Source organism: Rissa tridactyla, chromosome 10, assembly GCF_028500815.1.
Source record: "Rissa tridactyla isolate bRisTri1 chromosome 10, bRisTri1.patW.cur.20221130, whole genome shotgun sequence".
NCBI classification, from domain to species: domain Eukaryota; kingdom Metazoa; phylum Chordata; class Aves; order Charadriiformes; family Laridae; genus Rissa; species Rissa tridactyla.
Window position 1 is genome coordinate 5100009 of NC_071475.1, and position 23942 is coordinate 5123950.

The following is a 23942-nucleotide window of genomic DNA, read 5'->3' on the forward strand; positions in this document are numbered from 1 at the left end:
TACTGTAGGCATCGAGAGGCACATGAGGTTATCTCACGAGCACAGCATAAAGACTCAGATGTCACTAGACTATAAAAATCCAAGGCACAGGGGAATGTTGATAGTATGCACATTGTGGCCTTGTCCTTTTGATATAGACGAGAGCGGTAATTGGGAACATGAGGTCGCGTGAGGAAAAACCCCGGTGCTCCAACTTTTGTAGGGACCAGCTTCCTTTACAGCGGTGTCTGCTACACTAAAGTCACTGTTGTCTGGGGAACTCCAAAACTCCATTTTTGCTTATGCTGGTTTTGGCCAAATGCCGATGGTGAGGCAGCAATCCCATGGTCCTGGGTTAGCGAAGGGGGAAAATAGCTTGTTATCTTGTGTGGGGAAGAGGAATGGTGGCCCTTTGAAAGGCCTAGTGCCTTGCTGAGGTAGCCAGTTGGAAGCATTATTCAAGGTAATATCAGAGGTCTGCAGTGCTGATACAAGGAAAAAAAAAATAAATCAGGCTGGTTTGTATGGTTGTCCAGTGGGAATGACGGAGGACTGCTTGCTGTCCTTCTTTGTAGAAGGCTGTAGTTAACAAAGCCATTGTGGCTTGTTGGAGATTCAAGTGAGGCAAGCAAGGGATTTTTTTATTCTGTGGTTGTGTCAAGAGAAGGATTTGGCAGCAGACAGGCATGCTAGAAAACTGTGAAGTGATGGAGACAAAGTTATACTGGGAACATGGAGTGAGTTGAAGGAAACTTTCCTTTAGGCTCACTGAAAAACTAGAAAATAAGTTTGACAGTTACGTCTCTATTTGTTTCTTCTCTAAAATTGATTGCGTTTTTCCTCCAGAGATTCTGCAAAAGATGTAAACATGAGTAGCAGACGCGTCAATTGCAAATTTAGAGAGCAAGCTGTCTACCTTATGATTCTTACTCTAGAATCCGCAGCACAAAGCACCCGTTTGCAGAGAAATTGTAAGGTTTCAGCACATCTTGTTTCCTAACTTACCATTGGAGAAAACTTCCCAGGCTGGGAAGTTGCAGGACAACCGAGGAGTGGAGTAAGAGCTGAGGAGCGAAAGTCTGATGTGTGTAGACAAGATGAAACAAGTCAGAGTCTCTTCACCTGCCTGTTGTTAACTTACACACTTGAGCAAAACTAAACCACCACCGACAGCTAGAGACTTGTGTTCTGTGTCACTCCTTTTTGTCCTCCCTAGATTTTAGAGAGGCTGCACCTGACCTTTGTATGTGCTGACTCAAGAGGTGCCAAGCAAGCAGTTCAGTAATAAGCTAAGTGGAAATAATTATTTTAATTAGTATAATTGGATTACACCACAGTGTTTTTGGGGACTGCTGTTCTGCTTCAGATGAGTTGTTCAAACTGTCCTGGCTATATGTCACTCCTAAACCAACACGTTATGTAGGGGTTTAGGCAGGGAAAAGGGCATTGGCCAGAAAAATGTTTGATTTATTTCAGATTTGGTATTTAGTAATACAAGGAATGTAGTATGGGTTGCTATAGGTTTTTACTGGGACAGCAAATTGGTTTTTGTAAGCTGTCATCATGTGCACTTTGCATTCTCAGGAAGTCATAAGGTTATAGGTATTATCTTAACCTTTGTTTCTTGCTTGTCGTCAAAAGCTGAAATCCCATCACCATCAACGGTGGACAGAAAAAGCAAAGCCCCCCGTTTTACAGGACCGTACCTTTTAATGGGAACAGGCCTTCAATCAGCTACCCAAAGCACCGAAGGCCCTCAGTCATCATAAATTATAGGGCTAAATAGTGGATATCAGATTGAGATATGCCTGAAAAGTTGGGTATCTTTGGTGGTGAAACAGTTGCATCTCAAAAGGTATTTGACTGCAACTGATTACATCTGCTTTCAATTAGCAGAGGAAATAACTAGCAAATCATCGGTGTTATTTCCTTCCACAACAGTTTTTTTTGAGGCAGCCTTCCATAACCTTACGTACTTGACAGCATATTTTAGCACTAACACTTCGTATGGCTGTTTCTTCTTCTTGGAGGAACTGTGATTCTCACTAAGGAAACCCACTGAATGCAATTAATTCATTTACCATAGAACGGTCCATTACACTTCAACAGATCAGCGTTTGCTACTTGTAGTTAGTGGCTGAGATCAGTCAGCATCACCTGGAAGCAAACTCAATTTCAGAATTTTAGCGTCGGTTTCATTCCTTGCCTTCTGCCTGTGTGTTGTTCAAGTTGAGACTGAATTTGACTTTCATGCACATAGTCCTTTCGTTCCTGTAGATCCTCTAAATGAGATTATAATGCATGACATAGCTAATACCTCCTGCCCTCGGTGAGATCACAGCAGGTTACTCAAACACTACCTGAAAGTGGGATTATGATGGCCAGAGTAAATGTTTGGTGAAGATAAGTAACTGGATGATAAAACTAAATGCCCATTGGTTATCCAAGGAAACTGAGGAGGGAAAACAGGATGGGAGAAATTGTAAGAATGTTTTTTTTTCACATGAACATACAGTATTCTATTAAACGTGCTAAGTTTGGGGGAAGCTAGAGCCTCTCTTTTATTACATCCTTAACAGTCAAGTGAACACGGTTTTAGAAGAGTGGAATGTTTTAAGCAAACACTGCTGACCTAGATTTTCAAAATGGGTGAGCTTGAGGACACTGTCTTCAGTTTATGCCTCGTTAACTTAGCCTGTTCTTCAGAGTTTCCATGGAAACTACCACTTCTTCGGTGACAGACAGAAACTTTTGATGGTTAGAGTAAGAAGAAGGTAGCAGGAGGTACTAGGGCTGAGAATGTGTTACAGAGCCCTAATGGAAGAAGGCAATGAATGAACTTTGAACATAAACAAAGGAGTGATAGTAGAAGACCATAAATGTCAGTGCATTGACAGCTAGGATGATTCAAAGCTACTAAGGGATGTGAAAGTACAAACTTAACAGAGCATGACCTTGTTCTGGTAGTTAATGGAGTTAAGCTGGGCTCAGGATAGAATAACAGAGATCGGTCTGACTTTCTCATTATGGATGAATAAGCAGAGCTCCAACCCAGAATTTCAGATAGGATGGTGCTGAGAGATTATTCAAACAGCACCAATTCTGATGCAGCTTTGTGCGTACGGCACCTATGGTAGGAATGCGCTTCTGCTGTACGGCTGCATTGCACCCAAGGCATGGCATTCCTAGGCTGCTGCACTGTCCCTGACAGTCTGGGATGAATGGTATGAAATTATCCTTAATTAATATAACTACCTGATTGTATTACAGACTGAACTATTCTTCTTGGCTGCTATTTTAAATTAATTGTACTCTGGTATTTTCTCAGGAGTTCAGAAAATGCAGTCAGCAGTCGTGCGTTGATGTTCACTGGGTGTTCAGCTCTTAGACCCTCTTTAAAGAATCACAGTCATGAAACATGATAGAAGCCAAATTTTCCAGTAGTGCTTCCAAGCAGGTACACATGGTTTTTGCAGGCTTAGGCACTTGGCTTATTCGCTGGCATTGGGTTACTAGCGATCTCTAGTGCCCTGTAAGGAAGAGGTGCAACACAAAGTACTTCCCTGGTTCGTCGTGGATATGGGGTGAGGAGCAAAAGTCAGACTTGACAGATCCATTGTCAAGCTGATTGTATCCTTACATTGAATACAAAGCGATTTTTTTTCTTTCTGATAGTGTAAGCCCACCCTATCTTTACAGCTTCAGACTAAAATGTTTCTATTCCGCTTTGAGAAAACTTTATGTTTGGATGCTTCTTACTAATGTGATCTCATAGATTATGAGTCAAAAGTGATATAAAGTGTTTAGATTCTTGTCACAACAAAAGATTTCAGCAGAGCCAGACTGAAAATTATGCAGACAGTTGGGCATTAGTTAGAGAATGGAGAGCTGTAGGTGTGATTCTGGGCTCTACTACTGTCATGGGATTCTGGACAAGTTATCTGATACTTTTCTCAAGCCTGTGTTTTCCAATCTGTGAAGTAATGATATGATGGTATCTATATTTTTATAAGTAGTTCTTTTAAGGTCTAGGAGTTGAAAGGTCTGCATACGTACTGGGGGGATCTGTAACTATTACTGGCCAAACAACAGGGCTAACTGCAAGTCAGTTAGTGGTACTGTTGTTTAGAAGTAAATTAGTCCTACTCTCTTGCTCTCCAGCTCAAGACCTTTTATTGTCTGTACACAGATTCATTGTAAACAGAGCTGAATTGGGCTCCTGAGAGGGGAACAGGGTGTCAGATCTGGTCTTTCTCTGCCTTTTTGCTTGCAGGTTTAAGTTGTGGTCATGTAGTTGGTACACAAGAGATACAGAATGGAGGCGAGTCTGGCACAGCAGCCTGTTGAACGCAAGCATCTGTTCCATGAGGCACAGCTGGCGTGAAGACTCAGTGCTCATCAAGTTGAATTAAAACGCTGGAGTGTAAATCTGGCAAGCCTTAGATCAGTGTCCTAGAGTTTAAAAATAGTGCCAGCCCTCTGCCCTGTCATTGCGCTCTGTTGGGAGCCAGCAAAATACATGATGAGTGATAGAGGCTTTTAATGGGACGCTGGTGAGACTTTGATTGGACTTCTTGGCTAGCGTTATGTAATGGATCATGCCCCGTTCCAGCAAGCCCCACCATCCACCAAAACAAAGACCACAAACCTGGAGATTAGCATGGACCAAGTCAGCTTTGCTCCTTGGGCTTTATTTGTGAGATGCAGTTCATTGCTAGGAACACCCTTGTGAACTCACCACCTGGCTTTCTGCAGAAGTTGGTCATGGGTGACAAGATCAGCTGAGATAAAGCTGAGGAACGCTGCCTGGCTTGTATTTAAAAACAAACAAAAAAAAAAAAGTAAGCATCACAAAGCAGAGAAAGTTTGTGTTATTGCAAATAGTGACGTTGACGCTGTTCTCTCTGCTTTGTATGCGATGGCCTTGCTGTTGTATCTAGTGCAGTGGTGAGCTTACCCCTTAGCTTCTTGGTTTGCTCTGCCTATGCATGCTCTAGGTCCCGGGTGTTGCTACACCTGACTTTGCTACAGGATTAGATCAGAGATCCAGGCTCCTTCCCTCCTCCCTTCCCCCAGGTGAAGAGAGGAGTTTGGAGCTGGATGCCATTTCTGCTCTAGTTCTGTCTGTACCAGACTGTAAGGTCACGGGGAAGGTGGCGGATGCCAGGCTGGATCAATAGCCCGTTTAATCTGTTAACCTGACAGTGGCCAGATGTTGGTGCTTGTATGGGTACATTCACTTAAAAAGCTGTCTAGGGCTTAATGAAAACATACAATGAGGAAACTAGGGCTAGTCTGCCTGAGCCAAAGTGTCCCATGAAGAGGATAAGTGGGGGTGAACTTGCTTTAGGGAGAAGTTTCTTGCAGCCGTGGACAGTTTGATTGGCCTAACACTGCAAGTGTGTTCCCCTTGCTTATTCTTTGATCTAGTGTAGACAGGTCATTTCAGGAGACTCTTGTTTATCTTTGAGCCTTCAAAGGATCATGAAAGTGCAGTACAGAGCGGCACAAAGCGAAAATAACATTACGGGGTATGTAGAACTGCAGAGTTACCTGGATTGCATGGAAAGGCTTCTTTCAGTTCCTATGTTCGTAACTACGTGAGAATGCGTACAGCAATTGGGCTTTTACAAATAACCAGCCTTCAGGATCAAATTCTGCTCTCAATCCCATAACGTTAATTAAAATCTAGTTAGATTGATATGTTAAAAATGCTGCTGAAGCTTCTCAAGTACTGCATCAGTCTGCCTAGATGTAAAAGGAGAGTTTGACACATGAAGGCACAATAAAGGGGACTGCTAGGCCAGGAGTGCTACAAATGGCTGGACTGTAACAGCAATCTCTTGGTGTCCGTGTTGCCATGTGTTTTGCCTATGTTTTGAATCAACCTTTCCATAGAAATCACTGAATCAGGCCTCTCGCCTGAGCGCAGTCTTGTTTTGACCGTGGATCAGCTGGCCTCCTCTGACTGCTGGTCCTTCACCTTCAGCATCCTGCCTCTGATGGCACAAGACAGATGTTTCCAAGGAACATCCCTTCTTCACAGGGATGGGAACTGCTGTTGCTCTGATTTCTTGGAAATTGGGCCTTCACGTGCACAAGGATTGTGAAACAGAGGGTGGAACATGCCATTTTACCAGACCTCCTCCTGTGTCAGCTGTCACATCCATAGGCAGAAGAGATCATGCAACACATGCCCTCTCAAGCCCCCTTGGGTGGGATCTTTCAAGAGCAGGAATTGGTTAGTCCCAGCTTCTCCACTTTGCCAGCAATGCAAATGTCTGTTACCCAAAGGCTATTTAGGAAGAAGCCCGTCATGATAGTAAGTGAGTATCGAAAACAACATCTTATGACCAAATATTATGAAATCAGCAGACTGCAAAAAAAAAAAAATAGCAGAAGTTGCTGGGGCAGATTCCTCCTTTGCTTTCATGTGACTATCTAGTCTACCCTGACCTGCCAAGTTATTTGAAAGGATGTTATTTTCTGAGCTCAGGACATAAATAGTATAGCACCTCTCTGTATTTGCTAGCGTGGGTACAGTAAGGAAAACATATACCAGCAGAAGACTGGTGCTGGTAATGCAATTCACTGTTATGGCTCTTTAGAGGCAGAACTCACCGTAATGATCTTGCCTGAGTTTTGAGAAGATTAAATCTAGGAAACCCTTAGGATCTAGATAGGGGTTTTTATTGTTATTTGTTATGAGAAACAAGTACCTGCTATTAAGAGGAGCTGCCTAACTTCATCGCATCTGGCAAGGAAAGAGAGTACCTGACCTTCTTTGCAAGACACCTGAAGCAGAGATTATCCTTAATTATCCTCAATATTTGTCCTATAAATTGGCCCGTGGCATTACAGCCATGCCCTGACTTGGGGTGCGGGAGGAGTGCCCTGGAGGCACACTTCCCTAGGGTGGCCCTGGGAGGCACTGTGTGCCCGCGCTGCTGAGACGCATCCGCAGGGTCAAAATCCTTCCTTAGCTTCCCCCTCGTTTCCAGAGATTAGTAATCAAGTTGCTGAGCTTTACCACAAATAACCTGTTACCGTCATCTGATGTCTTGCTCCGGGTGCCGCTGCTCCGGTCAAGAGCAGGGCAGAAGCCAACTCTGCCCTTTGCTCTCATGTGCCACGGGGAAAGAGGGACGGCTCCTGCACCCGGGCCCAAGGTCCAAGGGGGGTGCGTGGGGACGGAGGAGTGCTGTATTTCCCCATACTCCCCTGCCTTATGTGGAGAGTACAAGTTACAACTGAGTAATCACAGCCACCCCCAGACAACTCACTCCTTCCATGAAGAAGCTCTTGCAAAGTGTGATTAATTACATGATAAGGAGAGAAAATGGGTCAGAAGTGAGCAATAGCTTTGTGCAGGGGTTAACTGTGTGTGTGCCCTTTGCATGGCCCAGTGCTGCTCATGGTCTCCAGCTGCCACAGACTCACACCCTCCAAGATCCCACTGATATCAGGGTGAGACAAGGCCTTACCTGTCTTTTGAGATCTCTAGGCTTTTCGACTTGGTGTTGTAATTCCCTGGAAGCGCACTGTAACTTGCTTTTCTTTCCGAGGTTGTGGTGGTTTTAGAGTAGAATTGTTTTCATCTGCCACCACCAACCAACCACACTTGGTGCCCAACATGGATGGAAGGTGGGGACAGGCAAAAAGTAGGGAATGGGTGACCACAACGTAATGAGTTGTAATCATCAGGGTGATGTCATCGTATTGGTAGTGAAGATTATGAAGATATGCAGATTTGTTACATTTCTCAGAAAGTATTTCAGTCACTAAAGAGTCTGGTTTGACGCACTTAACTTTGAGGTAGTATCTCACCTGATTGTAGAACTGTCCTGGCTAAACATCTGTCTTCTCATACTGCTATAGATGTTTTGGAAATGTCCTCTCTTAAGCCATCACGAAAGCATCCTCCCTTTCGTGTCTGGAAGTCAGCCCTGTCCTGATTGAGCAGAAAGTCCCATTCTTCAGAGCCAAGGAGGAACAGTTTTATTATAAGTTTACATAACTTGAAATACTAAAGGGCCCTAAAATTGGCAGTGTGGAAAACTTCACGATGTTATAAACCACCCAGGCTTCAGCACAGAGAACAATTTATCCTTGTCATATAACTCTACAGCGCCAGCAAACAATGCACAGCCCTGTCAGCCTTTCATGAACTTTTTGGTCAATGTGATGAGTTTCTTAAGAAATAAAATATCCCATCATCACCCAGGAAGAGGTATTTTAGACCAGCTTTAAGACACAAGCATAATCAGAGTTTACTGAGTTCTCTCTTCAAGGAGAGTTGTATGGTTTCCTTACGGAGCAGTTGCACCTGTCTAAGTTTAACTGAAGTCTATACTGTCTTAAGGTATTCAAGTTGTCCTCTTCAGGCCTAGAAACCAAAATCCAGCTGTCAACTTGCAGTTGAAGTATAAGCTTTCAAGGGCAGAGAGAATTCCTTTGTCTGTATAAAGCAATCACCACGTGCCCTGAAGCATGAGGTTTTCTTACTGGGCTACTCAATTTTTATTAAGATTCAGTGAATTAATTATACCAAAAATTCACTGTTTTCTTTCTAAAGAGTTTATTGAACAATTTCCCCAGAAATTGCTTGTATCTACTGAGCTCACTGGGTAATTTTAATCAAGTCCTCTTGTTTTTACTGAGATCTGCCAATTTTGCAGATCATCTCAGCATGAAAGGTGTCACGAAGTCCACCTCTGCCAGGACAGCTAGGAATTGTCTCAGGCTTTCATGATTGAGAAGAAAGCAGGAAGTATAGGATCTCTTGAGAAAATGAGAAATGCATTTTATGCTTTCAGGTGCTCTGGGACAAACAGAGCTGAGGCTGGGATCAGGGTCCCGTTCTCTTGAGTAGCAACGGCTTACAACGTATATTCTTTAAGTGTCAATGTTATTTAGGGTAAATAAATACTCTACATACTCTGGGAGAGAGATGAAAGCAGAGGCCTGAGAAAGGGAAATTATTCTCTTAGTGCAGGGAAATTGCAAGCGGTCCCAGGACTCTGAGAGACCCTTCCAGGTCACCAGTTCAATCCATCCTAATACAGCACTTTGTTATCATCTCTTCCCACAAAATAATTCTCCCACTTGCATATCACACTGCTGCATGGCCCTCAGAAACCCGCTGATGCCATCACTGTGCACTTGAAAGTAGACGTCCCACGTCAGTGACCGCTGCCTGTGAGAACCCACCTCCTCAATGGCCCCTTGACCAGCTGCCTCGGTGGATGCCAGAGGACAGCTCTTCCTCAGAAGTGCCGGTCTACCCATCCTCGTTCCTTCTGCTTCAAACTAAACTAATGCGAAGAAGAACATGAGGGTCCACGTGAGGAGTCATCCGGGAGCCGGCACCGTGCCATAAGTTCTCATCTGCGTTAGCTAACTCCTAGGACAAACCCCAAGACACAGTCCCTTTCAGATCAGCTTGACGTGCGTGCGCTGGCAAAGCATCATGGATGCTTAGGCAACTGTTATCAGATCTCTGTTTATAAATACAAGATTTTGAATTTGGCTTGAGCGCTTAAACTCACTAGCAGGCAGGCTTCCCCCCCCCCCCAACAAAAGCACAATAACAACCACCACGAACAATCACTGTTTCACCTCTCCCACATTAGCTATTAATAATGTTAATTTACTTCCTTTGAGAGATACCATATGTTCCCCTTCCTGATCCCTCTACAGGCATAAGAAAAAACTAAGGAAATTAGAGAGACTCCATAACACTGATGGCAACATCCAATGTCTTATCAGGCTTCCTGTTGTTGGGAGTATTGTTTTCCTTTAAAGATTAATATTTACAATGGTTACTTAGTTATCTTAGTTCATTTGGTGACCATTAAAGATTCCAGCCCTGAATGCGATGAATGAACCTCCTTTTATTTGTCCTTGATGACTTATTTGTCTTGTGCCTCGTCTGGCTGAAAATCAAGGAAAATAATTATTGGGTTGGGCTTTTACTGCCATTTCATATGAGGGCTCAAAGTGCATGTTTCTGTTTGTTTTAGAACGGGAGCCCTTACCCACTGTTTCTGCCGATGTATGCATATTTAAGAATATATGTTTTGTGATTAGAAGCAAAGTTAAAATAGGTATTTTTCTCTATTTTCCTTAAGCCGCGTGCCTGGTTTTAGTACTCCTTTGGGGGGGAAAATGAGGATGTTTCACATTTTATCCACAAGTGCAGCAGCAGCCGCCATTACAGGCTCACCAAAGCGGTCTCTGATGGGACAGAAAAGGCAGTGTGTGTGTGCCTGGCTGCTGTGCAGGGGCTAAAGAAGGTAATGGTCCAGCCCAGGGTCTGTCCGCAGCTCTCCCCTGTGCATCAGCTGAAGTTCAGAGGGGTTTCTCAGCAAGAGCAAAAGACACGGTCGTTTTTTCTCTTGTATTTTTCAATAAAAGTCCAAAGGCACAGCAGGTAGCAGTGACTCAGCGCGACACAGATGGGGGTCTCAATCCAGCCGCCTGCTTCCAGAGCTACACAGGCATTTCTAGGCCTCTTCTAGGCACACGGGATTCTGAAGTCACCTTGAGCTGACTTCGTCCCTGCTAAAGAGAGGACAAAAACGTTGTTGTACTCACAGGGGTATTAGACCCAGCCCTGGAGAACACCACTAGAGACAAACACGGCCCATATTACAAATCATTGCATTCTAAATTTGTGCCAGGTGCAGCATTACAGCGGAGATGAACGTGGGGGTGTGAGCGGTTTCCAATGCATCCTGTTTTTCTTCTCAGCCGGGATCAAAGATGCACCTTGACTTCCCTGGAAGTGGAAGCTCCTATCATCTTACAGTCTGCTGCCCTTAAAATGGATTCATTTCCATCTCTGACCACGGAGCCCCCACAAGTGCACTTCTAATTGTAACCCCCGCGCTGACCACCTCCCCATGTATCTTTTGTAGCCCAGCCTACTGGTATTTTGTCAAGGAAAGTCCTCTGGACCACAAAGGCCAGCATTAGTGAGGTCCGTCGCAGCCTGGAGGAGCAGAGGACTTGGTGTGGAGCGATGTGACAATCATTTTGCAGCGTGTCTGCACGCTCTGTGTGAACCGCCAGGCCCTCGTGAGCAAGCCCATTCTCAGACGCAGTCGGCTCCTACAGAAGGGATAATTTATAATCGTGACACTTCCAAGGTTTCTCTCCCTTTTTCTCCCTCGTACCCCTCCCAGTGCTTGCCCTCCTCCCAGCTGGTGACTATGGGACAGACCATCCCAGCTTTTGCAGGGGGAGGCTGGTTTTCTGGTTCCTTTGCAGGCTGCTGTCTCATCCTGAAACTGCATATTTGATATGCTTTCATAATGAACTCATTCGCACCGTGACAGATGTTTCTGATACGATAAGAAACATGGCCCAGGGGCCAGTGGCGCTGTAGAGCCACTCATGTGCCTCACCTGAATTGCAAATGAGATATTGCTTTCTTATCTGTTAAAAAACATGAGCAACTGCACGTATAAATAATATGCTACCAACTGCCAGCTGTTTGTGCCAATGACATTCGTCTTAAAAGAACAGCTCCCCCCATCATCTGTTCTTTTCCCTCTTGCAGAAAATCTGGAGCTCTTTTGCGAGTGCAGCAGAAGAATTTTTTTTTTCTCTTTAAGCTGCAGACAGAGCAGTTACTTCAAAATAATTATGTATGAGCAAAACCAGTTTCCATATTTATGGCACAGGTAGTACCTGATATTTTTTTTTTTTTTTGTACTTCCTTGTTCTTTTTCTGCATATCTCTCTGGACACGAAAGCGTCAGCGCTGCTTTCTGTGTCTTGGCGAATCCTTTTCACAGACCTCGCTGTCTCTCGTGGTTTCAGGGTTTCAGTTCTGAATGGTATGGAAGAAAGTTACTTAGTGTTTAAAAATAATTTTTTCTTTTTTTGAAAATGTAAAAGAGAACAGTAAATCACTTTTCCCGTAAGGTTTGTAAAAGCTTGAGGTTTAGAGGTCTTGAAGTTAGGGTTAAGGTAAAACCCGCTCTAGAATCCCAGGCACAGAAGCAAGCGTCCTGCTCACTTGGTAACCTTTACTATTAAGTCTTGCAATCAACAGAACTTAAAAATACAACCAGGTGAAGTTGTTCTGGTAATGGATCTGCTGGATATTTTATTAGGGTAAATCTGAGAAACACTTTTCAGCGTTTTGCCAGCTCCAGGCGGAGATGTATTTCTGTTACAGATGACCTTCTGGGGGAACTTGACTGCGGGGCCGTGATTCATTGGCAGCCTGCTGGTGACAGCCTTGTTTCTATTGTTCTAAAACTCTGGTTTCACATTTCTCCTGTTAGATAAGCTGCAACCATTAACTACACAGTGAGCTACAAATAAAGTGTGATGTAATAATTAAGCTTATTATCTGATTGGCAGCATGGGGCCACTCTTCCAGGTTAAGGGTTTGAGCAGATTTTTTTTTTTTTTTTTTTAACAAAACTTTGCCTTTTATTACGTTTCTGAAAGCATTGTCCTCCCAAAAGATAAAATATGCTTTTAGAAGCTGCAGTGTGTATATATAGTGTGAGCTATAAATAGTCTGGAGCTAGTTCTGCACAGTACCAGTGTGCAGAGATATTAAGGACAGATTCTGATCTTTATGGCTAGACTGGGGCTACTGAGAAACACCCGTTTAAAGCGGTGGCTTTCAAATTGTGATGCAGTATGTTCAGATTCACACCGAGATGAGAGTCTGGCTGGGGACTTTAAATGTGTTTTGAGGAATAAAGGAGTCTGGCGGCCTCAGCTTAAACTTAGTTTTAGTTGGAGATTACATATCAATTTCTGGAACTATTATTTGGGACTAATACCGAGGCAAATGAATCCACTCTTAAATGAGGAATGGCTTGATTACCATGCTAGCTGAAAAATAGGTCTATATACTCCCACAGCTCAGCTGCTGTAAATGGATGTACATAAGGATTTAGAAACGGTTGCTATTCAGCTCCTTCTGAGGGGAAGATGACTTTCAGCAATTGAGTGATTTATGATAATGTTGATATTCACGCAGGCTATTCAGCTGCCAGGATAAAGACCACAATGGCTGATCAGTCTCTTTTTCTTCAGGCGTAAGCTGGTTACAGGCTGACATTGGAAACAAGTTCTCTGGCTGGAGCGTTATCTTCTCTGCTACAATGGGGTGGGGGCTGTGGGGAGGGGGAGAAGAAGAAAAGTACCTGTTTATAATGGGTTATCGACCGCGTGTTATCTCTTCTGCTGTAAAATCTTAACGGGACAAAGCACACTAGTATTACTAAGGGCATACGAGGCAGGGTCAATGCCAGGGTATTAACCTTACTTAGCAAATTTGTGATAAATAAAATAGATCTCTTGTTTCCGCAAGGAATTTTACAGCGGCTTCTGATTATGCCTTAGAACTCGCGGCCCTCTGTTGCATCCTCTCGCGTTTGGACAGCAAGGAAATGGGCTGTTTGCACCATTTCCCTGTGCCCTGTAACTTCAGTACAGTTTTGAGGCCTAATTCTGGGTGCCTAAATCCTCTTTTAAGTCCATCAGGTACACCTAAGAGAATGAGTCAGGCCACCTACGCAGTGATGCCTGAGGTGGAGGAGATGAAGGCTGCCAGGCCTCGGTGGTACACAGCAGATGGCCGTGTGGTCAGCCCTGCCAAAGCATTTTGGGGTTTAGTTCTGTGGCGACTTGCTGTGCAGGACTGCAGGATTCCGCGGAACCACTTTCGTTCATGCTAGTGAGTGCCTGCTGCCTTCTGGAGTATTTGCTTGAGGCCTGTGGCGGTGTCGGACATAACCAAAGGCATGTAGCTTCCTTCCGGGGATGATTTCTCCTGCAAGATTTGCACTTCCAGGCATCAGACTTTCCAGTCGCCTTTACCAGCCAGTTTATTTCACTAACTTCTCAGTCACTCTTGGGGCAGGACCTGACTCCTACTTGCACTTAGTCTCTCATATGCTGTCCATATGTTGTAGACAAGGGACAGGAGAGGCAAGAACAACCCACCCTGTGTACTCCTTCCAGCTCGTGAAACACTGCACGGGGACGCTGCAAATGGGCCATATTGAAAGACACCACAGTGGGGCCCATCGTGAGCGCGGGGAAACAGACCGCATCTCAGAGCTCCCTTCGAGGTGCTGTAGTTCATGCCAGAGAAAAGGAAGGGGACCTCCAAGGATCCCAAAATCACTTTGTTCCTCTAAAACTGCCGTGTCCCCCTTTCTATCCTTGCTATGTATACGCAACTGGGAGAGCTGGGAACAGGGAACTGCCTTTCCATAGGTACGTGGATGCTGCCAGACCAGTGACACGTAAATCTGGAAATTAATAGTCTGAGATCTAAAAGCACACCGGTGCAGCTCACTCAGATCCCATCGCTCTGAGCTCCTTTCACACCCACTGGACACAGCCAGACATTAGCCAGAGGAGTCCCCGCTGCTCTTCCCAAACGGTGGCCGAGCCCACCCAGCAGCCTCTGCCACCCTCTCGGGTTTAGCTCTGGCTCTGTCTGTCCACGTCTGTCTGATCAATCTGTGTCCCTTGACCCGTCTCTGTGGCCTCTTCTGCAGAGATGCATTTCTTGATACAAAAGGAGCTGGGCAGATATAATCCCAGCACTCCCTTCCAATTCTGCACCCTCCTCTTGTGGATGTCTTTGGCAATCCACTGACCATTTATTCTGGCTGTTCTGCTTGTTAGCAATAGCCCTGGAGCTCAAACTTACAGGTGAGCACCTTTCACTCCTTAGTCTTAGCTCTGGTGCTGACTGTGGAAACATCTCCCCCTGTCTTCAGTTTGTTCCAGGCAGAGAAGGGAGTTTCTGTGACAGGCGTAGCTCTGTTATTTATCTAGGCAAGTCTGAGTATTTTCCCAAAGAATTTGTGAAATACTCTCTGAATGATCAATGGCACAAGCATGTGACTCCAAGTCACTGGACAGCAAGCTATTTAAAAAAGCATCCACTAAAAAAGCAAGTCAGAAAGACTATCCAGTGTTAGAAAGCACTTAATTTAGAGAAGTGCCCATCTCGTGAGTGAGTATCATGTCATAAGGCAATGTTGCAATGTTCTTCAAGGGTAGTGCACAGAAATAGGTCCTGCTTTTGTGCATGAGACGTGGATAATGCTACGCTGAATGTAAACATGTTCAGATACCCATGGCCTCTCGTCTCTTTTTTTCTTTTTTTTTTTTTTTTTCCCATCCTGGCTGCTTCACGCCAGTATCCCTGGGCTGTTCTGTTGATTCATATAGTCTCGTGCACTACTAGTTTCAGGTTCCCTGGTTGTCTTTTGGTATTTGTGCCTTTCAGCACCTCCAAAGAAAGTTGTCTCAATTTCATCAGCCTCCAGGTCTGCAGGATCACAGTCACTTCCCAGATGTGGATAAAATGTTTCTGTCTTTGGGACTGAAGATTTGGTGTCTCTGATGCGATCTGCTGTCATCATGTAATACAGTTAAGGCTCTTAAGTTGAGAACTGGTGGAGTAAGACTCGCTGCTCTTGTGCTGATGCCTAGTTGCACTCATTTTCCATGTCTCTCTCTTTGTTTTCTGCTGGGCTGGTTTAGGGAATAATATGCCGATGAAGGGCAAGAAGTAACAAACTATGCCAGATTATTCCTTTTACATCCTTGTTATTTCAAAGAGTTCATCTCCTCCTTTCAAGGACTACATGGATTTTTCAGTTTCACAAATAAGATCTTATTTTGTATAGCTCCTTTCCCATTGACAGGTGGAGGATCACACAAGAGGCCCTGTGAACTTTCTGACAGTCATTCTTACTCAGAATTACAGATTTTTAGTGAATTCCCATGCCTCTCTGCAAGATCCTTTCACCAGCTGTTTTTTCTCCATATATAGTTTATATGGTTAATGGGCACAGATTCACAACTGATAGATGAGTAAAATGAGCAAATATTGACTATCTTTCCTGTAATAAATTGAGCAGAATGGGTCCTTTAGCATCATTTTGTGTACAGCCCTTGGCAGCGGGAGCCTTACCAAGATGTGCCAGCTCAACTCTCATTCCTCTGGGAGGGCTGTCAGAGTGGCCAGCAGAGCTCACTTTAGACTTTCTCTTCATCCCTCGCTTTGCGGCTGCTATGTGATTGCATGCAAGGTTTCTCTCTCTCTCTTTTTTTTTTTTTTTTAAAAAAAAAAGCACTTTCATCTTTTACATATCTTCCCCAAATTATTCTTTTTTTAGGGTAGGCCTTCTGGTACCCCGAAGTCTCAAACGCACATATTGAAGATATCTGCTGGAGTCTTGTCTGTGCTGGCAGTGGCAGGAGAGACCTCTGGATGTTTAGTTACACGCACCACTATGTCTTCGAAAGCTGTGGTGGAGATCCAGCTGAACTCCACTTCCTTATCCTTTGACGTCCACCTTTTCTAAAAAATATTTGCCGGTGTCATATTCTAGTGGATCGCTAAAGCGTTTGACCTTGCTACTAGAAAAAAGTCCTGAATGTATCTTTGACAAGATTGAATCTACCACCTTCCAACACTTCTATGTGCTGTTTGGATTCTTTTGATCAGCAGGAAGAGACCAAACATTAGCTGAATGGTCTTGTAATCCTCAAGAGAAGAACCTCTGTTCCAAGCTGGGGGGAGTCTCTCTCTTAAAAGGCCCCTTTGTATTTTCTTGGATGCTTTACAAATGTTGCACCTGGACATGAGAACTTCATCCAGATATGAAATATGCGCTTCAAAGTGTGCTTCCATACTCTACTGAAACAAGAGCTTGCGCGTTTGATAAATCAAATGGGAGTCTAACCTGATTATACAGATGCTACGTCGCTACAATGGCTATGGTGCAATTAGTTTTTCAGCCATGAACCTTTGATAGTGGGTCTTTTCTTCAAAAGGAGGGTTAATTTCCTATACTGGTCAAAGTCTTCTCAGTTGTCTACCTGCTTTGTTTTACTAAATTCCATCTGGTCTACGCAGAGTTGTGCATTACCAGGATGAATAAGATTATTTTGATTTTGCTATCTCTTTTCCATTTAACAGTGCAGTTTTTCCTTTTTGTAGAACATTACTCATGAAGATGCACGTGTTCTTATCATGAGGTTGGATTAGTGTTGCAGATTTGGGATCTGTCCTCCTCTCTCCGGCAAAAATTTAAATTCCATTCTAGTTGAAGCAAATCCAGTTTATTTTTTTTTTTTAAGGCAAAAATCCAAGCACGACCAGACAACTCCCCACAAACCTGAAATCTCCTGTCCATCTGAACCCCCCGGCTGAAATTGGAGAAGTCTTGGGCAGATTTTTCAGAGTATACTCAACTCTGTAGCAGTAACCACACCAGCTCCTCAAGCCTGATCGCTTTGACATTTCCACCAGTTTTCCATTTCATAATGGCCCAAGAGAAAGGCGGAAGGCAAACCTGACCTTGGTGCACTCTTATAAGCACAGTGTGTCAACAAAAGACAGGAAGAAAGAGAAAACCATCTGCAATTCAGTAGGGATCAGCAGCCCTTCTGAAAGTGCTCTATAGTAGCAAACAAGTGATGGTCTCATGCAAATCATTACAGGCCCAAACAGAAACTTCTCCTTGTTGCTGATGTGCTCTGGCACTCAGCAAGCTTCATTCTAACAAGGCATGACTTCGTTTTCCTCATTTGCTGGCCTGTACTACCAAGCCGTGGGGCTTTGCCCTCATACTTGAGGGAAAGAGAAGCCCTGATGTTGGCTTCAGTGGTTGCCTTTCATGCTGAAACCTTTTCAGCCTAATCTCTTTTATTGGCAGCAACCAAAGTCAGATGTTTAAACCTCATATGGGGACTGAATAATTGCAAAAAGGGGTTGTACCCAACTGCCTTGTGTACTCACGCGTGCCTGAGTGGTGCAAAAGCACAGACCCCAAATGTCTTTCTCCTCTACTGCTCTTCAGTAACTTGATCCCTTCAACTGCACGGATGGTGGTAGGTCCTTTCAGAGATTCATATGAACTGGTTCCCCCTGGACTTGAGACTTATATTCTGTGTTTTCCAAAGGCAGGTATGAAGGCTGGCTGCTCCCAGGTGCTGCCACTACGGCTAAGCTTCCACTTTACATTCCCCAAATTCCAGCCTGGTGTGTCTAGGCAGATATCTCTTGGCTGTTTAAATTGAAAAACAGTAACACCAAAATACACTGAGGTCAAATAGAAAGTTAAACAATTGCTTTAGGCTTAGAGTAAGAGAGCAGCATGTGAGAGACATTCTGTGGGCAGCAAAGCCAAAGGATCTGGCCTTTAATGCAAGAGCCAGAATCACCCCTACAAGGACACGTAGGCTGAGTAAGGATATGATGTGAAAATAAGAGAAAACAGGTAGTTGAAAAGTTCCCAATTATTTTAATTCCAGGGAAACTCCAAAGCAGGACTAGCTGTAGCACATCCAGATTGTGAATGTTCTGAGACTTTAGCCGTTTTTGTAATATTTTCAAGATCCATTCAAAGCACTTTACCATTTTCTTCTTTTCCCCCACACCTTTTTTACCAGTGAGCAAAGATGGCAAAGCGGAGTCAGAAACCTGAATATTAACATTTTCCCTAACCGCACGTTCTCAATGACTGTAAAGAGAAAGGCAAACTGATGTGCAGCAAAGCAGCTGTGAGAGCTCATCCAGTTGCGTGCGTGTGTGAGGCAGTGAGGATGCACGGTGTGGTAGATGAAACCACGTCACTGTAAAAGGAGCGATTTGGGGACAGTAACTGAATGATCGTGACATGCAAGTAGAGAAAACAATGATGTTTCCAGACTCCGCAGAGAAGCAAAATCCCCGCTTCATCCAGGCACAGCTGAACTTTGCAGCCAAGTGCTTAATGCCATACCAGGGCAGTTGGGATGTAATTGCCTCTAACCAGAACAGTCAAAAGTTACAGAGTTCACTATCTGCTGGCTGAGTGACACCCAGAAATTCTTTCCAGACTTACAAACAAGCAAAGAGACAAGTTTGAACCTGAACTTCAGGGTAATCACGCCGCTCAGGAGCGTAAACAAACATGGCACCGACTGGAAAATTATTCTTGAGGCGTCACTTTTGACTGATCCAGCCGAGAAGTTTCCAAAGTTAGGGTCGCGACCCTGAGGAGCGCTGATGGAAGAGAGGTCACGAGCCCGGAAATGAGGTTGCAAGCTGACAAGCTTGGGAACTGCTGATGTAGGCAGATGAATGGTCACGTCAAGGGGGTCCCCTTGGAATACCCTTTTTCCCCTCTCCTGCCTCGGAAACAGTAACTCGAGCAAGTTTTAAAGCTGACAAGCCTAATGTGTTTATAGCACGCTGCTGTATTTTTAAAAGCAGATCTCTGGAAACGAGCCCGAGATGATTAGGGAGATGGGAGCAAGGAAAGCTCTGGAGGGAGGGATGTGGGACAAGGAGAAGGGGAGGAGAGGCAGGTCTGTGGGAAACAGGATCTGCTAACCAAAAATAAGATTCAACAGTGTCGATGGGAAGAGACGGAGGCTTTTTAAGGTTGTAGTGATATTTTTGAGTCTTAACTTGGAAGGTCAAATTCTTCTCCCGAGAGGTTTGAGGAACATGCTTGCACTTCTCTTCTGTGAGAAGCCCCTGCCGCTGAGCTGGATACCTTGGTGTGGAAGCTAACCTAGGTGTTGGTGGAATTCATGTGTGGCCAGAGTAATGTCTATACAGCTACGGTGTGCACAGAAATAAGGTAGTTGTCTTTGAGTAAGTCTCCAAATGGCCTCCTTTAGTGTCCTTGTGTTTCAAAAGCTACTAAAGCTAGGCCCTGAATTTACATGTGTTAAGAGTAAACCACTGTTGTTTGGAACTTTGGTGGCTTACTCATACTATGAAAAAAAGTGGAAAATACAAGCAGACCAGAAAATTAGTGTAACTTATGATACTAATTTTGTATATTGTCATTAAGAAAAACATTTTAAATTTTAGGAATGTTTGGTAAAGATCTCTAAATGTTGAATATTGGAGGTTTTTCGTGTCAGCAGTAATAAGGGTTTATTACTGGTGTAAATGTTCAGCCCAGACCAGGGACTTGCAGTGCCTTAGTTGCTGATGGGAGCCTTATTTCTTGGAAATCCCCACAGAACCACCTTGTAAGCATCAGATTGCTGTGTCACCTCCTGTGTCTGGGACTCTACAGTATGAGTCTTTACGCAGCCAAGCCTCTGAGGTTTGGAAATCTGCTGAACTCTCCTCTGGAAACCACAGGAAATAAACAGTGCTGGTAATTCAGGTGGGCTTTTATACTACCAAACTAGCGTCGGTACAAGAGGAGTATCAGCACCACGAAATGGATATCTTGAAAAATCCCAGGGTGTGGAAGAGACAAGCAATAGATTTTGGGCAATTAGGAGGGAGTACAACAATAGCACAGGTGCAAGTCAGGAGTGGAAAATGGGCCTGGAGGTTGATAAGCCAACACGGACCATCACAGAAAAGCAAACATTAGATCTGTGTGGTGCAATATCTAATGGTGTCTATGTGCTAAGTACAATGCAGAGGTAAAGTCAACACTATTGTATGGTATTTATTTAAAAGTTTTGTGTTAGGGGGTATTCACAGACAGGGAGCTTTTTGCAGCCAGTGGGCTTCCTGGGTGTTGTGTTTCAGGCTCAAAGATGGAGGGACTGGTCCTCCTCCAGCGCTGAGCTAGGTGCCACGACCCAGTGCTGGCCACAGGGCAAGGAAGAACCAAGTTGCCTGTTTGCCCCAGTTACTGTTACAGGGACTAAAATATTGTCCCAGAGCCACAGATGGTAGAGAGGGAGGAAGTCAGGAGACAGTGTTGTGAGCGAGACCCTGAGAGCAAGGAGAGGGTGGGGTGTCTTGAGTCTTAAACCCACCGGTGAGGCAAACCTAGAGACTTCTGAGCAAGGAAACTGTCTGCTGCTGCTTGTTTCTAGACAGATAAAGACTCTGTGAACTTTTTTAATGACTAAATTAACCTATGCCAAGCCTGTACAGTTTCAAATAGCAGCTAATTGGTCAAGCAAGTAACACCTAATCTTCAGACCTCTGTGGCAAGGGCCCTGGGAGCTTTGCTTTTGAAGGTATCTAATTTTGTAGGATGGTCCAGACTGAATTTGTAGGTAAGACTCAGTTAAAGCTTTTACGTGCATACTTCTTAAGTGCAAGCCATAGAGATTGTTTCCAGACGTGCTTCAGACACGATCAGATTGGTGCAGAACCAGCCCATATCTCCAGTTCTGTTGATCCAGCATGGACCAGCCTCCACAAGTTTCTTTTCAGGGTTAAACCAAGCGTTTGGTTTGTTTGAGAAATTTGAGGTTTTATTTTCATAATTACCTTTAGTTTTGAAGCTGCCCTTGAGGCTATTTGGAATCCATTGAAACACACTGAACTCTAAATCAGAGGTTTCTGTATTTCGTGTCAAATGCACAGAAATTAAGTACGAGGTTTCTGCTCCAATCGTGTGGAAGTTTGTTTTCACTTCCAAAGCATATTGTGTTTTCTTGTAAGAAACTGATAACTTCTGTTAATGCTGAGCTCAGAATATATGGATTCAGGCAGGCTGGTTTTTCACCTCAAAGCATGTGACTTTAGTTTCCCAAACGCTTCCCCAAATACCTTTTTCCAGTCTGCAAAATAACCCATGGGAAAAAAGTACAGATCTCATCGTGAAGCTTGAAATTGTCATAGTTTTCACATGCAAGTCGTGACTATGCAAGGTGAAGAAAAGGGCTAGGGGCATCTTACAGGATGTTCATGGCCAGCTTGTGTCATGGCTCAGGCGATTGGTGCCTTTAGCCCAGCAATAATCCGGCCCTGTAGCTGACCATCTCTTTAGGTACACTTAATCTCCAATTTACTTCTGTTAGTAAATTTGTTTGGTTTCTTCTTTGATGCTATCTATAAACATCTCAAGGTAGATGGCATCCTCCTTGCAGGGAAATTTTTCTAGAGGACTGGCAGGAATTTTTGATTCTCACATGCAGTCTGACTACTCCTATTCTTAATTCTTCCTGTTACTGCTGATTGTAGAGCTCGTCTCTGTGATGGCACCCTTAAAATAAACTGTTATCAGGTTCACACGTTGGTTGACGATACGTAATGTAAGGGCTCGTTCCCGTCCTCCTAATGGAGCTCCTAGATACCAAAGGGAACTTTTCCTGGACAAAAACCACCCCTGTTTTTGGCCTATCCAAAACGTGTAAGTCTTCAGAATAAGTCTTTGACCCAGAATGTAATGCTCCCAGTTGAAAGCCAGGCATGATAAAAATGCCAGGTAAAAAGCATGAAAAGAAAAGAAAGGGGGGGTTCTTTTTGCTACAGGCTTCTATGGAGCGTAGCTGTAGAAACAGATCAGTTCACTTAATGAAGTGCCTTTGGATTATAAGTTTTCTGTTTGTAGGCAGCAGACTTTTTTTGTATTTCAGTATTAACAGGGCTTCTCCTAAGGAGCTGTGACCTTTAATCTCATTATGTATGGATTTGTGTATGTGAATGTGACATACGAATTTGTTACCAAGATACTATTTGAAGCAAACATCCTAGGGCCTTCCAAGTTGGCAAGTTGATGCTGATTTCTGAGTCATCTCAGCCCAAAATATTATTTTTATATTTTTACAGCCTTTTGGACTGTAGAGGGAACATCAGCCATCTTATCTGACTGATGCTATCAGGTGCTTTCCATCAGTTTCCTAATGTATATCCTAGAGACAGCCAGACACGCACATAAGTCTGGATACGAATGGCACTGAAATGAAATGGGATTCGTTTTAGTTTATCGGAAAGGCGGAGCAGCTCAGCTAACTACAGCAACTGATCAGTAGCAGGATAAGGCCTTGACAAGTTCTTTCAAGCTTGATGTACTACGTGTCAACTCATTTGTTCCTTTCCTCACCTCCCTTCTCCTTTCGTCTTCCCTGTATATTGCCATCTTTTTCTTTGTTTATACAAACACATACTGCTACATAGAGATTTTTCTGCTGCGGATGGTCCAGTGGTGGAACGGGGCAGACTGATGGCAGATCCAGGCATGGGCAGTATTCCCAACACAGAGACCATCTGTGAAATGCTCTGGGTGGGGTCTACCATGTGGCGTGGTTTCTGTTGCTTTGTTATTCCTTTGTTTCTGTTTTTATATAATAGTGACTACTAATTAATAACCTGTTAGCTAGTTCTGAGAGTTATCCTGGAACACGGCCCTTGATAATGGAGGATTGATAAACGGCAGGGGAGTCACTTCCAGTCCTGTGCTCCTTCAAAGAATCCTTTAACAAAGGATTTAACAAAGCACAATATTTCGTGGTGCTGCATAATATCTATTTCTGAATTCCAGCTGCGGCTTTCTTTTTTTGTCTTGCTGGAGTTGCTGAGATGGTCTCATTTGACGGGGGAGCATGTTCAAAGAAGAAATACTAAAACGCGTTGAACAAAAATACATTTAAAGTATTTCCACCCAATCTGCAACGTGATTTCTCAAGATCTTGCAGGGCGTGTGTAGCGTAGCCAGCTGTGATATTAATGGCACTTTACTGAAAAAGCACCAGAGCCCTGTAGCTCATATAATAAATGAATTGTAGATACCACTCGCAGCACAAATAATGAGCAGGATTTATACTGCGCTCTCCTCATAAAGAATGAGTCAGTTCTCTCACACTCTGAGCATGCGGAAATTCTCAGACAAAATGCAGCTGAGTGCGGTTAATTATTATCATTTCATTTAGGTATTTTTTTGTTGTTGTTGTTGTTGATGACAATGTCACCAGAAATAATGAAATTCATAAAATTTCATACCTTTGTGCCGACACGTCCGAGCTTTGTAAAAGAAGGTTATGGCTGAATATTGCAGTTTTAAGAAGATTAGCGTAAGTTGAGGAAATTATTTTCATGAACATAATTTTTTTGTAGAGCAAAAGTTTACTGAGAAGTATCTCACTTTTAGTTTCCAGCAATCAGAAAGTGAAATTCCTACATGTGTTTACAAGCAGGGGAAGCTAAACTTCAGGAAGTCACATGATTTCCAGTAACACCCCATCTATAGATATTTAGATGTTGA

General features: G+C 43.8%; 2 long non-coding RNA genes across 6 annotated transcripts; one reads left to right on the forward strand and one right to left on the reverse strand.

Annotated features, from left to right (window-relative positions):
- Positions 1-4634: 4634 nt before the first annotated feature.
- LOC128915667 (uncharacterized) lies at positions 4635-23907 on the reverse strand. Of its 5 annotated transcripts, XR_008468711.1 has the most exons (6): positions 23681-23907; positions 17783-18050; positions 12833-13124; positions 11699-11815; positions 7464-10542; positions 4805-7204 (listed from the first exon to the last, which is right to left on the reverse strand). It is a non-coding gene; the product is annotated as an uncharacterized LOC128915667 (long non-coding RNA). The 5 variants fall into 5 exon arrangements; XR_008468714.1 differs by lacking the exon at positions 11699-11815; XR_008468712.1 differs by lacking the exons at positions 11699-11815; positions 12833-13124; positions 17783-18050; positions 23681-23907 and adding an exon at positions 4635-4789 and having other exon boundaries at positions 5533-7204; positions 7464-11435.
- On the forward strand, positions 11739-12407 carry LOC128915670 (uncharacterized). Its single transcript, XR_008468722.1, has 2 exons — positions 11739-11822; positions 12167-12407. It is a non-coding gene; the product is annotated as an uncharacterized LOC128915670 (long non-coding RNA).
- Positions 23908-23942: the final 35 nt, after the last annotated feature.